Below are 16554 nucleotides of genomic sequence, written 5' to 3'. Positions count from 1 at the left end.
CAGGGACATTTTCAGCTCAGAAGCCTCCAAAACAAGTCATGTTATTATTTTTGTCAGACTTAAAACGGGGACACTAGACTTAGAGATGTTCTCATTAGGGGCTGAGCCCCCCTAAAGGTCTGAGCTTCATACTTCTACTAGACACTAGATTTCTAAGGAGGTTGACCTTTCTGTTAAAGATGAAGATCCTTTTTAAAACATAAAAGTGCGTGCGCTAAACCCACCAGACTATATGTAAATAATCAGTAATCTTTCTAAAACATCTGAGCATCTGACTGTCTTGATTCTGTGACTATCGGATTCGTTTGGTCAATGTTTTCTTTCATTTCAATTTCGGGTCTGTCAGTCACAGTGAAAACCAAGGACATTTCCGGGGACAGGTCACCAAAATTGGGATGTGTGGTCAGCCTAGTCTGTTTGCAATACATATGTGTAGACAAACACACCTTGTGTTGTATATCTGTTTCAGTTTTCACCGTTTGGAAGTCATTGATGTTCAGAAAAATCTGTCTTTATTGCCCAATAAATTGAACATAACAAGCAAAAACATATTACAGAACCATTATCAACCATAACTTACATGCAGAGGTGGGTAGAGTAGCCAAAGGTTTTGACTCAAGTAAAAGTAAAAGTAGTCATCCAAATAATTACTTGAGTAAGATTAAAAAAGTGCTTGATGAAAAAACTACTCAAGTATTGAGTAACTGTTGAGTAACGTCTGATTTATTTCTTAACACAAGCATCAATCAGACAGACAAAAATACAAAATAATGATCTTTAAGCAAATTATAGTATATCCAATCAATAAAATAAATTAAAATTTATTTAATTGTCACATCCAATTTGGATGGATACTGTATGTGCAAAACCTACTGTATGTAACCTAAAAGACAAAGATCCACCAATCCACAGCAAAAACTAAAATTACCGCTACGTTTCCTTAAGTTAGATGTTGAGTTTTTGAATGCTCACATGTCCGTTTGTTTTGGTCGACACAGAAGACGCCCCATAATGTAGCTGCTGTTTCGCACTTTTCCTAAGGTAAACAAGGGGTCCTGCTTGTCTGTGTAGCCTTGGCGAAGGGTTGATTCTGACATCTTTGTTTTGCTACGACTGTAAAGCTAACCTGTCTCGCCGCTGAGATTGAGTATGGTCACGTGACTGCACAACAAATTTTGATTGGTGAAACACAGTCACGTGGTAGAGCCTTCAGCGGAAGACTCTCTCTGTTTTTACCCCAGCAAACGTCTAATTTTAATGTTTTATTTTGACAATCATGCGTAGAATATCAAAGAGGTAAAAAGAAAAGTAATGAGCTCATTTTAGCCTGATGTAGCAGAGTAAGAGTACAGTTTCTTCTTCACTAATCAACTCAAGTACAAGTAAAAGTATAGTGATTTAAAACTACTCCTAGAAGTACAATTTTTTCAAAAACTTACTCAAGTAAATGTAACGGAATAAATCTAACTCGTTACTACCCATCTCTGCTTACATGTCACACACATAAAAAGGCACTTGAATGTGTAAAACTAAACAAATTACACCCAAGATCACAAGCAAACAAATTAACTACAGCTATTCTGATATTTCAGACCAGTCAGATGCCAGTTGGTCAATAACCCTTCTCTCACATTTCTTGTATCAATGTCCAGTATCATAACCAACAACAATATACAAGTGCATGAACAGAAATGAATTACAATAATACAGTACCAATGCAATAATGAATGGGTACAACATGTACAAATAATTTAAGAAACTTCAGCTCGTTTTCAGCTCAAAAGTGGATCAGCTGCAGGGTGTCCTCCTGCCTCCTGTGTGATACAGGACGGAATTTGTAAAGCACTTATCAATGTCTCCAAAGCAAGTTGTGTTCTGCACTGATATCAAACAAAATTATCTGGCTCTATGGTTAAAACTGTAGACATGCATTAAGTCCATTCAAGACAGAGAAATTCGGACCGTTGTGCAAATCAACTTTACCATTGCGATTAGATTAGAGTTAGCATAGCAATTTTTTAAAAGTTCCAATTAAGAACATGGTTGCAAGTATATATGCACAGGACTGTATAGAGCACAAAACAAGACTGTCGTCATTTTTAAATCTGTTATTTAAGCCAAAAATACTTACATTTATGGGTCTCTCTGGTCGATACGGCAGCCATTGTTGCTTGTTGTATAATAGCCCTTGTCTACAAGTAAGCTTGCGTCCTCACTTGGTTTGAAGGGGTATACACCCCTTCGTCTTAGCCCTAGCCCTTAATCAAAAAAAAAATTGGGAAGCACTAGGTCTCACGTGAATGTGCAAAACCTAGGGGAAGGGGTAAGCAGTAGGGGTAAGATAGAGAAATTAGATTCAGCCTTAATGAACAGAGTGTACTCAGAGATGCAATGTAGGTTGTGTCTGGACGGGGAAACTCCTGGCTTGTCTGAGGTTGGAGGCGAGATGAAAGAGGAGAGTCCAAGTGGGTCCGGGACACACAGCAAACAGACAGAGAAATAAACAGGAGGACTCCCAATGTGGAGGATGAGGCTGGACGGTGAGCCTGGAAGCATGCAGGCACATCGGAAGAAGCAGCAGGTCTAGGCGGAATCTGGACAGGGACACAAGGTAGATAACAAACTGGTGCCAAAGAGGTAATCAACCCGGGTTTAGGTATTGCTGGGTTCAATCATGCAACTGTGTAGAACGGCTGTGTAGGTTTGAAGCGGATACGTCCTTTGTGTTAAGAGTTAGTGTTGGACCCGGACACAGAACGACCACAAGAGGGAGTGTGATAAAAAGAGCAGGTTTACTACTGGGGAGACAGTATAACCAAATAACAAAACATGCAAACAAACAATCTTGACACGGGAGGAGATGTGGGAGATGAAGGGGATCCAAAAACGAGCATCGGGTGAAGCAACACAGAAGACGAGACGAGACACGAAAGCTGTGGCAGAAACACAAACTAAGTACAAGGCAAGGTATTGGAAACCTACAAGCTTAATACTAGACCAGTTACCAAGGGAATGTTGGTAATGAACTGGCGCCAAAGAGGTGGTCAGCCCAGGTTTAAATATGGATGAAGTGATAATGATGATGGTGCTCAGCTGTGTAGTAAGACGGAGGGGGGTTATGAGTAGACACACCTCTAACTGGATCCGCGTAGGAGTGCCCTCTGGCGGCCGATGATACACAAACAGGGAAAAAACAACACAGAAAACCGTAGACCCACAACACCTTGCACCTCCTCCAGCACTCCAAACAGAAAAAAATTCATACAAACACAGACACACAGGGAAAAAGGAAAAAACACCCAAAATAGGGTGGAGAAGAGCAGCTGACCCATAACCATGCTAGGTCTGAGGGCCACCTGGGCTTTACTGGTGGGCCCCACCGCAAGCTGAGGACAAAGAAGCGGGGGCACAGAAATGGTGTGCGCCTTAAGTTGAAAAGGCAGCCCCTCGCATTCCGCTACTCTCCCTTTTTCTTTCTAATGTTCAATCTCTTACGAATAAAGTGGAGGAATTGCAGGTGCATGCCTTCTACAGCCATGAATTCAGAGACGCTTGTATTTTAGCCTTGACTGAGACCTGGCTATCCGACAGAGACTCTGATCAGGATTAAGACTAGGGATGAGCGAGTACAGCATTATCTGTATCTGTATCTGTATCTGTTTACCACTTGTATTATCTGTATCCGGATCCGTACTCGGAGTGGGCGGGGCCTAAACCGGAAGTGGTCAGATTTAACCCGGACGTGTGTTGGGTTCTCTTGAAATGTGCGGGGCTTTAACCGGTATGTTATTTAAGCATGCAATTGATATGAATTGATCAGAAATTGTTATATTTATTGCTGATTAGAAAACTATTTACATGACAGCATCAAGCTTCAGATCAATGGTGTTGTCATGGTAACAAACTATATAGGCCTACAGTATATAACAAGTTTTGCAACAATAAATACAGCAATGTGGTTGCAATTATTAAGTAAAATGTAATGAACAAGAGTTTTCATACTCAATAATATAACTTTATTTTTTTAACTTTTAATTTTTCTATTATCAGTGTGATCAATTTTTTTTTATTGGTTCTTTTTTATTTTCCCACCAGGTATGTGTGAGTGTCTGTGCCTGTGAGTGAGTAGGATATATATATATATAGAGAGAGAGAGAGAGGCGGGGGGGTGGGGGGGGGGGGTTGGAATGTGTTTGTGTGTGTAACTTAATTTGTAATATTATTCATTTATACCGCAACTGCCTTTTATTTTTTTTATAAAACACAGCAAGAAAGTTTCAGACACTGACACAAACTGGTTAGAGTCAGCAGGCAGTTTTAAAAAAGTAAATAAAATACTCCGACGGCAGAGATGTAACACGAGTAGCATTCTACCAAGCAGCATGTCTAAACAAACCCCACGTTACCAGAAGTCTCCTGGTTACTAGGTACTAGTTCAAACCGAAGTATAAAACAAACCTGAAGCTTGAAGAAACCCTAAATGTTAACAGAAAAAGCCCCGCGGACCAGAAGGGGAGAGCTGCTCACTTCTCCGTGTCCTGTGTGCGAGTGAGCGGCACACAGCAACGGGAGTCTGTCTGCGTAGGGAGGGGCGCTGGGACTAGCCAATCACAGAATAGTGTAGGGGAGGGGCGCTGGGACTAGCCTATCACAGAATAGTGTAAGGGAGAGGCGTTGTGACTGGCACTGTGACTAGCCTATCACAGAACGGAGACACAGTCAATGGAGAATTTAATTGAATCCGAGCACGGATATTGACTCGCATTACTCGGATAATACTTGTACTCGGCAAAAGTGCTTTATCCGTACCGGATACTCGTTTCAGCCGAGTACTCGGCTCATCCCTAATTAAGACATTACCAGATTTGCTCCGCCCATCTGACTGGACTGAGACACTGCAACTACAGGCAAGTCCCCAGGGGGAGGGGTTTGTCTTTATATAAATGAGTGCTGGTGTAAGCCCAAATCTGAGATTGTCAGAGAGAAGTTTTGTTCTGCTGACCGTGAATTGTTGGAGGTCTCTCTACATCCATACTACTTGCCTCTGGAGTTTCCCCAGTTATTTGATGAGTTTGTTCTACAGAGCTTTTGAAGAGTCATTGTCATTGAATTTTCAATCATCTGCTGGTATGGTAACCAGCATAAAAGAGAAAAAACTCCCTTGCCAAAATTTTTAAATAGGCAGGAGTTCAGCAGCCTAAACCCCCTAGCTACGTCGGTGTTCAAAAAGGCATCTACCATCCACTCTGACTGACTAAATTCAGAGTATAAGTTGGTACCATCTCGCCTACGACTCACTTGAAGTCCAAATTAGTTGGGATATTACAAATCGTGCCAGTAGACCTGACACTTAAAACTGGATTTTCACTAAGCTTGGAGAAAATTCCCACTTTTAGCAGATGAGTGTGAAAACAGCCTTTTATGTCTCAAACTCTGCACTTTGTTTGAAATTCACTGTGTAGAATAATTTAGAATAGATGGCACTTCACTGGGGAGGTTCACATATTGCAGCTTTTTTTTCGTGAGCTGTGGTAATATGTGAACGTCCCCTATGAGAATCCATAAAGCTCATTCTATTTTACATTACACACCACAGTGAAGCTCAAACATCCAACAAGAGGAATTAGAAGAAAAAACATTTGAGTAGAGGGGCTCTAAGTAAAAGATGTTCAAATCTTAATGTATTTCAATAAAAAAAGAGTCAACCAGGTTTGTCTCATGTGTATGTTAATGGGGGGTCAAATGAAAAATTAATTTAGATATTTATTTTCCAATAATTATGCACATTTGAGTTGGACAAATGTTAATCAATTTCATTTAGCTAATGTAATTATTTCATTTCAGCTGAATTTCATAAAAACGTGTTAGGCTAACTCAATGACATACTATTGTATCTATTTGAAAAAAATAATTTAGGCTCACTCATTTACATTCTGTTGTATCCATTTGATATTAATTAATCAGGCTAACTGATAAACATTCTGTTGAATGGATGTACTTAATTTGAGTTGGGGCTACATATATTTATTGGATGGAAATCCTGCCCACAATTTAATTGAGTTCATCCAATGAGTCATTTTTTTGATTGCAGTTTGTCTTGAAGAGCGGGCGATGTGGAATCCTATCTAAAGCTGCTGGCTAAGATAACCGTAAATACAGTAAGATCACGTAGGTTGTATTAATACCCAATTACCAAATTGGAGACCATTAAAATTAATGTTAAGTCAATTTATGCATATGCAAGGACAATTTTGGACTGCCAAACCTGATTAGCAATGACATGTCCAGCCACATGTCATCCTTCCACCACTGGTTGTTGGCGTTCTGGGGAAAGCCTCACTGTAAGCCATTGCTGTAAATTTACAGCCAATTTTCAACACTAAAATACTTTTTTCATGTTAAAATGTTTAGTACTGTAGTTAGAAATGCAATGTGGGCTAGATAATTTGGAACAACATGACAGAAGCTGTTGGAATTTAAAATTTTATATGTGCTTAAACATTGTGTGTGATTTACATTATACATTTAAGCTAAAAGGTAAAAGCATTATTTCAGCATAAATGAAGACATGTTGGTCATGCATTAAGTTTGTTGTCATAAGTATATTGTTTGTTGTAAGTATGTACTTACTATGTAAGTACTACAAACCGAAGTTAAAAACAAACCTGAAACTGAAGAAACCCTAAACGTTAACAGAACAGACCCGCGGACCTGATTGACTGAGAGAGACAGGAAGAGAGAGAGGGAGAGAGAGGGAGAGGGAGCGCTGTTCTCAGTGTCCTGAGAGTGAGCAGAGCGTGTGTGTGTTTGTGTGTGTGTGTGTGTGGGGGGGGGCGCTGTGACTATCACAGAATGCAGACACGGTCAGCTGAGGAGTTTTATTCAATCCGAGTACAGATACTGACTTGTATTACTCGTATAATACTTGTGCTCTGCAAAAGTAATTTATCCGTACTGGATTCTCGTTTCAGCCCAGTATCAGGCTCATCCCTATTCATTTTCATTCTATTTGTGCAATGAAGAAAGACAAAAAAAATTCATTGCGTTTAATTTAATGTACACAAAACAGTAAGTTGTTGCAACCTCACTCTGGTCTTAGACAATTTTGATTTCAGGCACTTCATTGGTATAAATCCAGATAGAGGGACAAAGGCTAAAAGGTGCAAGGTTGTCTCCAAGAAGAAAGGTGTGATCGTCCAGAAGAAGTCTTCTGCAGTCAATACACACATCCCCATGCTATTGAAGAATCTCCTTGACTTTGAATGGAACTTTGTATAGATCGGTGAGCTCTTTAATCTTGCTCTCTTTGTTTTGACAGTCTGGCGTTGCTACATTAAGCCACAAGAGAACTGGTATTATTAACTTTATAAGCATTAGCTTGTATTACATTCCTGATTTTATAGTTTATTTATTATTATGATTAAGCTTGTTTGTTGTTGTTTGACATTTTAAGAGGTAAACTGCAAGTCTAGCTTGCAGTGGCACAGGTCTTACAGGCCTTACAGTTTCATCCCTAAGTGTTTTATGATGCATATTATTGATGCATATTGGCCAAATGTTCTACTGTACAGTTTCAAAATGACCTTAATGCACATTTTTCAAAATGTTTTGAAGTTTGTTTTCCAAATGTTGCCAATTCTGCATATGTTCAAAATTTTATCATGAAAGTGTATTACATTACATATGTACATTTTTGAAGTTGATTTTTGAGGAAATTTTAATCTACTCTAAGTTTATTGCCATAGTCTAAAGCAAACATTATTGGTAGGGATGAGCCGAATACTCGGCTGAAACGAGTATCCGGTACGGATAAAGCACTTTTGCAGAGTACAAGTATTATACGAGTAATGCGAGTCAATATCTGTACTCGGATTGAATAAGTCTCCACTGACTGTGTCTCCGTTCTCTGTTCTCACACACGCATAGGACACGGAGAAGTGAACATCTCTCTTCTCAGGTCCGCAGGGCTTTCCCGTTAACATTTAGGGTTTCTTCAGCTTCAGGTTTGTTTTATACTTCGGTTCAAACTAGTACCTAGTAACCAGGAGACTTCTGGTAATCGTGGGGATTGAAAACTCTTGTTCATTACATTTTACTTCATAATTGCAACCGCATGTGTTGTATTCACTGTTGCAAAACGTTCTGTACATAGTTTGTTTGTTACCATGACAACACCATTGATCTGAAGCTTGATGCTGTCATGTAAATAGTTTTCAAATCAGCAATAAATATAACAATTTCTGATCAACCCATATCAATTGCATGCTTAAAATAACATACCGGTTAAAGCCTCGCCCATTTCAAGACAACCCGACCCACTTACGGGTTAAATTCTGTCCACTTCCGGGTTAGGCCCCGCCCAGTCTGAGTACGGATACGGATACAGATAATTCATGTGGTAAACAGATACAGATACAGATAATGCTGTACTCGCTCATCCCTAATTACTAGGCCACTAGAAATCTCTTTTCAACATTGTCCAACAGGGTTTATTTTCTTTTAATTTTTAAAGTAGCAGTATTCATGTTGACATTGATATTGTTCTTTGAAATAAAGGTATTTGATTTTTTGTTTTTTATTGATTATTTTGCATAATATTCACAATAACGCACATGTTAACCAATTGTATAAAGCACTAAGAATAATGAAGTCCATTGAAATTAATATTAATTGCAAAGAAGACGTATAAATTAATTGCAAATTAGTTCAACAGAATATTATTGTAATTTCCACACAGAAATATGCTGCTTTTTTACTGTATTAGACTGTGAAATCATTTAACAGTGTGAATACAGAAATATACTGTATTTTTGAATTGCAGACTACTACTGTAAAGTCAGTTTACGGTATGGATCACGTGAAATAATGGTAACCTGCTGGTGTCCCTGCTGCCAACTCTTGTTATTTTACAGGAAAATCCTTTGCAGTGCTGGTCTGATTAAGAGAGACGGCATTCATCCCACTTTGGACAGAGCTGCTCTCATATCAAAAAATCTGACCTGAGGGTATTATCGGTCATAAACCATGACAACCCATGTTGAAATCAGCAGGGCCGTCACCAGGATTAGAAAAACATGGGGGACCTTCCCTTGCAAAAATCTTACTTACAAACTCTAATGTTAGCTATTAGATACATCAAAGTTGTATGGGGGATTTACTTAGGCCAGAAAAACACACTACTCCAGTCAGGCATGCTATTGAACTAGCTTGTTGCAATATGGTTGACAAGGATCCTATTTAAAGTATGTCTGAATTTAATAACCTGATGGCGAGATGAATAGAAGTTCTAGTATATATATATATACTGTATGTATGCTGTTGTATAGCGTAGTCTACATTTAGGCACACATACTTGTTTAATTTATTACAACAAATGAATGCAGAATGTTAAGTTGGTCAGAATATAGCATATATAATGATGATGTATGTACAATAATCATGAAATAATTTAGTTTAGGCTATAAAGACCTGCCAACAAATACATGTTAGAAGAACCCCCCCCCCACACACACACACACACACACACACGCACACACACACGATTAGCCCTGCAGACCACTACTGACAATCAAGCCGCATCCCTCAGAACCAGCTGCCCTGCCAAACTCCTGCTTCTCTCTCTCTCTGTCTCTCACTCTTGAAATTAATTGAATTGAAGGATATACTGGTACAATAGCATTAACAGTGACATTATGATATTGGGACTGATATTGTTTTAATAGCGACAGCAGGCAGTATTAATGGTAAAGGATAGAGAGCTTTGGATACCTTACTATGAGAGCTATTTCTTGTATTTCACTTATTTACACTAGCTAGACTTATCTATAGCCAACTAAAATATGCCTTTATCTTTACCTCATGTAAATTTAGCTAAATTGAAGCAAGTAAAAGTCATTAACAACTTACATTTTACTCTGTATCACTCACTGTGTGTGTGGTACATAGACTGAATATTATAGACCTACAGTCTATGGTACGGTAGCAAGTCCAGACCAAAGATTTGCGACAAGACGAGATAAATCCTGCAGCTACTTATATTATGTATATTACTGTATATTAACAGTCTATGCTTGCAACACATCGGTCTGCAGCATTCTGAAAGCTGCCAGTTTAAACCAATGAGAAGAGACAAGACGGTGTATCGTCTTCATAGCCTTTGACTCTTTGTACTTCAGTCTAACTTTCAACTTTCCTGCTTTTTTGTACCTGGATATATTGTTTGTTGATTGTAATTATGAATTTGGATATCTTTAATGATAGTGGGATAATGGGCTGCAATACAGACATCATCAGTTTGCATGAAGTTGCGACAAAGGAGTACTACAATTTTTTTACAGTTACATTTCGAGTGATAAATCAGCAAAAACATTTTATTTCTCTGATTTACTGCTTTGTTTAATGCTGCCTGGCGCTCTCTCTTCAATAACTCTCTACCTCGCTTGTTCACATACCGACACTGTCATTCCGACCAGTTGATAAAACAGACTGCAGTGCACAATGACACCAACAGATGGTGAAGGAAGATCGATTCTACGTAGTGAATGATACCATTTTTTTTTTTCCTATTATTATTTGGGGGGCTTAGGAACATTTTGGGGTAGCTTCAGCCCCCCTAAAATAGGCCTAACAACGTCCATAGATATGCAGTGCTATGCGCTGCTCTGTGCTTCCGTTGGAGCAATCACCCACTCATAGTCCCATAACCACGATGTCTGTCCCCCGACTCAGATCAGTTAAATTAAAGGTATACAATAGAGGAGCTATACTAAGCAACCTACTTGGAATAAAAACTACCACTGAAATGATAAAACAGAATAGGAAAATTAGATGTGGCTTATTCAATAGTAGATATGTCTTCTAAACAATTTGATATCAGATAATGAAATTGATCTTTTCTGTCATACCAAAACACGGCTGTGCCATAAAAAAATTTGTTAGTCTAAATGAATCAGGGCTCATACATCTTTTCCAAGGTCAAATTCAAGCACTTTCAAGGTCCATTTTAAAGCTTTTTCCCGCACCTTACACCACAATAAATTACATACCAATACATAGTCAAAATTATTATTTAGTGTTTTTGTCATATAAAAGACATAATGCTATAAATACAGCAAAAATTGTGTTTCGTAATAGCAGAAGGATCAGATATTTAAGTAAAGCACAAGTTTTATTTTACAAAATGTATCACTGTCTAAGTAGACTTTGCTTGCGATCTAACCTGCCTGAGTCAATGTAAGTGGGAGCATTTGAGCCAAAAGACATGCAGCTGGGTCAAAACAACTTGACCTTCTTAGATTTGGCTAAAAGTTCATAGTAACCTTAATGTCAGTCTTTTCACACTTTTTTTTAATCCAAATTTAGGGCATGCTTTTGTTACAGGCCTCAAGCATGAGTAACCTGTTAACAGATAAATATGCCTGTTTTGATGCAGGAAAAAGAGAGACAGGACACATTAGTTGCGTTCGTTCAGCAGGCTGTCCTCTGTCTTTATTAACAGGATTTTATAACTTTCTTTCTCTTTCCAGACTTCACATTAAAATCATTCACTTCATTTTCCAAATGTGCCATTCACATTGCAACACAAAATTATTATATTTTTAACCACTGAAATAACATAGTATAGTCTATGAATTTACCGGAGTGCTCTTTAAGTCACACAGTCCCAACCATTACCAACATTGTTGTAATCTTAACATGTTCTCTGACATTTACTAGCTGTAGTGAAGCGTATAAACTTGCTTCTCTCTTCACCCTGCCTAACACATTTACCAAACCTTAATAAACAGTACATTGTTACAACTACACAATAACAACACTTACACACTTATAATTAATGTCAAGGAGCTACAGTAAAACTAAATAAAAGTACGACATTACGGTCGCCATCTTGTGACTTTGTTTACATACCAGAGCTAGCAAAACTATGCTAGTGTATAGAAATCCAAGTTTCTAACTCAAATAAAACACACATTTTCTGCCTCAAACCTTCTCAGGTCATGTTCCACTGGGTTTTATAGTTCTAAATGGCTTCAAAACATATTTTGGTGTCGTAACACACACTTACTAACCTGTTTTGATGCAGGAAAAAGAGAGACAGGACACATTAGTTGCGTTCGTTCAGCAGGCTGTCCTCTGTCTGAGGGACGGAAGCCGTTGTTCCAACTAGCGCTCACCTAACGATACTCCTCCTTGTGGCGTAAGTGCGTAATTACACTTTTAAAGACATCAACCGAAAATCTATTTAAACTTGGTTTCTTTAACAGAGACATACCTATTATCAAATTATAAACATAACAATTGTGACCATACATTTGTGGATGTCACACTTTACAAACTTGTAATGGTTCAGTCATATTGACAGGTTTGTCTTTCACCCTACAAAGTTTGGGCTGCCTGTCTCTCTCTCTAACCTGAATATTTTCCATTATATTAATGTCCTGATATTGCTTCCCAGATAATGTGATTTTCAGGCTGTAAAACTAAAGTAACTTCAAGGGCTGAAAACATGAAGGCATACAATTTGAACAGAAATATTTGACAGGCCTTGGTTTTAGGACACATTCCTGATACAAGGTTTGATCAAAATCTGAGAAAGTAACAACAACCTGTAATTACATTTTAACCCAGAAAACTCTGACAGTGCACATGCACCTGCCTGAAAAGTAGACTATATTAATTTTAAAAAAGTATTTCATTGCCAAGACATATACATTTATCTACTAGAATAGACCAGTGTAAATATTACATAAGGCCATCCTCAACCTTACAGTGGGCTACTAGCTACGTAGCGAGTAATGTTCACTCAGCGTGTGTAAAAAGAGCGGTGCCGTTATCTCTACCTGTCCCTCTCTCTGAATCTGCAGCCTCCTCTTCCTCCCTGTCATCTTCATCCTCCTGATCACTAACTGCCTCTGTCCTTCTCTCTGAACCTGCAGCCTATTCTTTTTCCCTGTCGTCTTCATCTTCCTCTTCCTCTTCCTGATCATTAACTGCCTCTGTCCTGCTCTCTTAATCTGAAGCCTTCTCTTCATCCCTCACATCAAATCTTTCCCTCTTCTCTTTCAGTTATTTCTGCATCTCCTTCTGTGGTCTCCTCCTGCTCTAACCCGCCTGGTCTCTCCAGTTTTTTGCCTTCTCCTTCATTTCCTTCCTCTTCCTCCAGGCAGACCCTGGCAAAGTTGGTTTTATATTGAACGTTGGCTATAAGACACATTCAAAAAATCTATTCTGGACTTTACCACTTTGTCCTCGCTCACTCTGCAGATAACTACAGACACTGTTTGTGAAGTGATTTACCATAATATTTTGATTGAACGGGTTTCAAAAATCAAATACAATTTCAAGCATTTTCAAGCATTGTATCCAAAATCACCCGTATAAACCCTGATGAATCCACTCCTCCCAGTCATATTAATACTCAAAATGTGCAGGGCTCTAAATACTTCCAAACTTCATTGTCTAAAGATATAGCTAGTCTGGATGGTATTGCACTGCCCTCCAACACTACTATCAGAAATCTAGGACTTATTTTTAATCAAGATATATCCTTTAACGCCCATTTAAAACAAACCTCAAGAACAGCGTTTTTTCACCTTTGTAACACTGCCAAAATTAGGCACATTCTGTTGCAAACTGATCCTGAAAAACTAGTCCATGTACTTGTCACTTCCAGGCTGGACTACTGTAATTCCTTACTATTGGGTTACTCAAATAACTCGCTTCAGCTTCCTGTAAAATCCAGGATTGAATTTACAATCCTTCTCCTGACCTACAAAGCTTTAAATGGTCAAGCACCAACATATCTTGAAAAGCTCATAGTACCTTATTGTCCCAATAGAGCACTACGCTCCCAGAATGCAGTTACTTGTGGTTCCTAGAGTCTCTAAAAGTAGAATGGGAGCCAGAGTCTTCAGCTATCAGGCTTCTCTCCTGTGGAACCTGCTCCCATTCTGGGTTCGGGAGGCAGACAACGTCACAGGAGTAAACTTAAAACTTTTCATCAGTGTTGTCTCTGTGCTTTCTAAATCCTGACTGAAAGTCCTCAAATAGACTATTTCTATGTAGAAAATCACATAACTAAGAGACTAACCTTTCAAGAATCTTGGAGAGAAAGGGAAGATTAGATTTAGGTCTATATTTGGCTAAGACCTCAGTATCAAGGTTTTTTTTCAGAAGAGGTTTTAGCACAGCTACTTTGAAAGACTGAGGTACATAACCTGTTATTAAATATATATTGATCATATCTAGTAATGAAGTGTTAACCACAGGTATCAGTTTGGGAGGGACTAAAGTTAGCATAAGAGTCCTCTGTTATATTAAGGAACGGAATTAAGTTAAATGTTGGAATATCTTCTTTAAATTTAGCTATAGCACTGTCCAATAGGCACCTAGTGCAGAAGCTTGTAGTTAATTTAGTATGGTTGGGTAGTAAGAATTCAATGGTTTGAAATAAAATTGAATCTTCAATTTCAATGCCATACATCAGAAAAGGGTCAAGGGTGTGGTTAAAACAATGAGTGGCCTTATGCACATTTGGACTAAAACCAATTGGATCTAGTAGTCTAAAGTGTTTTAGTCCGTAGTATTGTCTGGTAGTTGAAAGCAAAACTAAGGCTATTATTGTCAACGCCCATATGGATATTAAAATCACCTACAATAAGTACTTTGTCTGATTTAAGGACTACATCTGATAAGAACTGATAGTGAATTCAGATACAAAATTCAGAATATGGACCTGGAGCTTGGTAAACAACAACAAATATAATTGTCTGTAATGTTTTCCATGTTGGATGTTGAAGATTGAGTTAAAAATGTAGTTAGGTTAAGGATTAATTTACAGGCTTGAATCATATTGCTGCAACCCCCCCCCCCCTCCCGGTATTATTATGACTGGGAGGTGTGGCTTTTTTTAGAATAACATATTCTTCATTGCACAGCCATTAGGGATGATCCGAGTATCCGGCTGAAACGAGTATCCGGTACGGATAAAGCACTTTTGCGAGTCAATATCTGTACTCGGATTCAATGAAAGTCTCCATTGACTGTGTCTCCGTTCTGTGATAGGCTAGTCACAGTGCTAGTCACAGCGCCTCTCCCCTACACTATTCTGTGATAGGCTAGTCCCAGCGCCCCTCCCTACACAGACAGATTCCGTCTGCTTTTGTGTCCCACCGCAACCGGCTGTTCTCACACACGCTCAGGACACGGAGAAGTGAACAGCTTTCCATCTCTCTCAGGTCAGCGGGACTTTCCCGTTAACATTTAGGGTTTCTTCAGCTTCAGGTTTGTTTTATACTTCGGTTCAAACTAGTACCTAGCAACCAGGAGACTTCTGGTAACCGCGAGGTTTGTCCAGACATAGTGCTTGGTAGAATGCGACTCACGTTGCATCTCTGCCGTCTGAGTGTTTTTTTTTTTTTCGGTTTTTTTTTAAACCGCCTGCTGGCTCTAACCAGTTTTTTTGAGAGTCTGGAACTTTACTGCTTTGTTTTATAAAAAAAATAAAAGGCAGTTGCGGTATAAATAAATAATATTACAAATTAAGATACACACACAAACACATTCCAACCCCCCGCCCCCCTGTCTCTCTCTCTATCTCTCTCTCTGTATCTCTTACTCACTCACTGACACACACATTCACACCTGGTGTGAAAATAAAAAATGATTAAAAGTTTTAAAAAAAAGTTATATTATTGAGTATGAAAACTCTTGTTCATTACATTTTACTTAATTGCAACCACATTGTTGTATTTATGGTTGCAAAACTTGTTATATACTGTAGGCCTATATAGTTCCTTTTTTACCATGACAACACCACTGGTCTGAAGCTCAATGCTGATGCTGTCATGGAAATAGTTTTCTAATCAGCAATAAATATAACAATTTCTGATCAACCCATATCAATTGCATGCTTAAAATAACAGACCGGTGGAAGCCCCGCCCATTTCAAGACAATACGACCCACTTCCGGGTTAAATCTGACCACTTCCGGGTTAGGCCCCGCCCAGTCCGAGTCCAGATACGGATACAGATAATTCATGTGGTAAACAGATACAGATGATGCTGTACTCGCTCATCCCTAACAGCCATGTTTCAGTAGGACAGAATAAATCAATTTGATTAACTGATATTAAATAATTTACTAGTACTGCTTTAGAACAGGGGTTCCCAAAACTTTCAGCCCGCGACCCCCAAAGTAACGGTGCAAGTGACTCGCGACCCCCCCCCCCCCCCCCCACCCCCCCCACTATAACATTGCGCTCAACCGCGCAGCACTACAGGCGTATCCAAACATGAGCATATTGACAACACAAAATAACACAACAGCCATGACATTATTCTACAGTATTTACTCATTACTTTAATTTGAACTTAATCTCACCTAATGAGGTGGATGTGCAGTATGTTTGGAGCACAGCAAGTTAAAAGCTCTATATTTAATATAAAATAGTTTTTATATACATTACACACTAGGCCAAAAAAAAGAAAAATCCCTTTTACCTATTTCGGCCTTACAGTATTCGGCATTTCGTGGTGTTGGTTTTAATCGGTCTG

General features: G+C 38.8%; 1 long non-coding RNA gene across 1 annotated transcript; it reads right to left on the bottom strand.

Moving 5' to 3' along the window:
- Positions 1-2190: 2190 nt before the first annotated feature.
- Positions 2191-12616, bottom strand: LOC116680299 (uncharacterized). The gene is made up of 3 exons (XR_004329737.1): positions 12606-12616; positions 11908-11912; positions 2191-2583 (listed from the first exon to the last, which is right to left on the bottom strand). It is a non-coding gene; the product is annotated as an uncharacterized LOC116680299 (long non-coding RNA).
- Positions 12617-16554: the final 3938 nt, after the last annotated feature.

The sequence above is a fragment of the Etheostoma spectabile genome, unplaced genomic scaffold, assembly GCF_008692095.1.
Source record: "Etheostoma spectabile isolate EspeVRDwgs_2016 unplaced genomic scaffold, UIUC_Espe_1.0 scaffold00018354, whole genome shotgun sequence".
Lineage (NCBI taxonomy): Eukaryota > Metazoa > Chordata > Actinopteri > Perciformes > Percidae > Etheostoma > Etheostoma spectabile.
Note: the sequence above shows the minus strand (reverse complement) of the source record. Positions and strands in the feature narration are given on the sequence as shown.